Genomic DNA, 1,697 nt, shown 5'->3' with positions numbered 1-1,697 from the left:
CCTGACGAGTAGGAGGGTCGCGGCGGTGGGCGCAGAAGGGTCTGGGCGTGAGCCTGCCTGGAGCCGCCGTCGGTGCAGATCTTGGTGGTAGTAGCAAATACTCCAGCGAGGCCCTGGAGGGCTGACGCGGAGAAGGGTTTCGTGTGAACAGCCGTTGCACACGAGTCAGTCGATCCTAAGCCCTAGGAGAAATCCGATGTTGATGGGGGCCGTCATAGCATGATGCACTTTGTGCTGGCCCCCGTTGGGCGAAAGGGAATCCGGTTCCTATTCCGGAACCCGGCAGCGGAACCGATATAAGTCGGGCCCCTCTTTTAGAGATGCTCGTCGGGGTAACCCAAAAGGACCCGGAGACGCCGTCGGGAGATCGGGGAAGAGTTTTCTTTTCTGCATGAGCGTTCGAGTTCCCTGGAATCCTCTAGCAGGGAGATAGGGTTTGGAACGCGAAGAGCACCGCAGTTGCGGCGGTGTCCCGATCTTCCCCTCGGACCTTGAAAATCCGGGAGAGGGCCACGTGGAGGTGTCGCGCCGGTTCGTACCCATATCCGCAGCAGGTCTCCAAGGTGAAGAGCCTCTAGTCGATAGAATAATGTAGGTAAGGGAAGTCGGCAAATTGGATCCGTAACTTCGGGATAAGGATTGGCTCTGAGGATCGGGGCGTGTCGGGCTTGGTCGGGAAGTGGGTCAGCGCTAACGTGCCGGGCCTGGGCGAGGTGAGTGCCGTAGGGGTGCCGGTAAGTGCGGGCGTTTAGCGCGGGCGTGGTCTGCTCTCGCCGTTGGTTGGCCTCGTGCTGGCCGGCGGTGCAGGATGCGCGCGCCTGCGCGGCGTTCGCGCCCCGGTGCTTCAACCTGCGTGCAGGATCCGAGCTCGGTCCCGTGCCTTGGCCTCCCACGGATCTTCCTTGCTGCGAGGCCGCGTCCGCCTTAGCGTGCTCCTCCGGGGGCGCGCGGGTGCGCGGATTCTCTTCGGCCGCCATTCAACGATCAACTCAGAACTGGCACGGACTGGGGGAATCCGACTGTCTAATTAAAACAAAGCATTGCGATGGCCCTAGCGGGTGTTGACGCAATGTGATTTCTGCCCAGTGCTCTGAATGTCAACGTGAAGAAATTCAAGCAAGCGCGGGTAAACGGCGGGAGTAACTATGACTCTCTTAAGGTAGCCAAATGCCTCGTCATCTAATTAGTGACGCGCATGAATGGATTAACGAGATTCCGGCTGTCTCATGCTGTGGGCCTGCAAATTGCGTAGGTCCATGGTTGGGAATAGGCAGCGGGGGAAGGATGCGTCTCGACCAGCCAGCCTCTCCTTCCCAAGTGCCCCTGCCCGCCTTCTCGTGGTGGAGCTGTTAAGCCTTCGGGCGACTAAAGGGCAGGGGGGCGACGGTGTGCTGAACATCTTGCACACCGGTTCCGGCGACTGCACTCTTCGCGGCGGGAACCTGGCCCAAGTCGGCGAAGGTCACCCGCCTTGCCCCTGGATATCCGGGGCATGATCCGCCAAGCCGGGGCGTGGTGACATGTCCCCGGTTAGGTTAGATGGGTCCAAACCCCTGAATGTCTGGGGGACCGGCCCGGCACCTGAGTAGGACCGGGTCTTTAGCCTTTGGTGGGAACTCGGCCTAGTAGGGGGCGAAGGACGGAGGGTGAATCCGCTCTCCCGGAATGCGGGTGGCATTCGTCGGCAAGGGAGCGGG

General features: G+C 61.0%; 1 pseudogene; it reads left to right on the top strand.

Annotated features, from left to right (window-relative positions):
- Positions 1 to 1,281, top strand: part of LOC126313619 (large subunit ribosomal RNA) — a 3,006-nt pseudogene extending 1,725 nt beyond the window's left edge.
- The last annotated feature ends 416 nt before the right edge of the window (positions 1,282 to 1,697 follow it).

This window comes from Schistocerca gregaria, unplaced genomic scaffold (genome assembly GCF_023897955.1).
Source record: "Schistocerca gregaria isolate iqSchGreg1 unplaced genomic scaffold, iqSchGreg1.2 ptg000483l, whole genome shotgun sequence".
NCBI lineage: Eukaryota > Metazoa > Arthropoda > Insecta > Orthoptera > Acrididae > Schistocerca > Schistocerca gregaria.
This window is presented reverse-complemented; position numbering and strand designations above follow the sequence as displayed.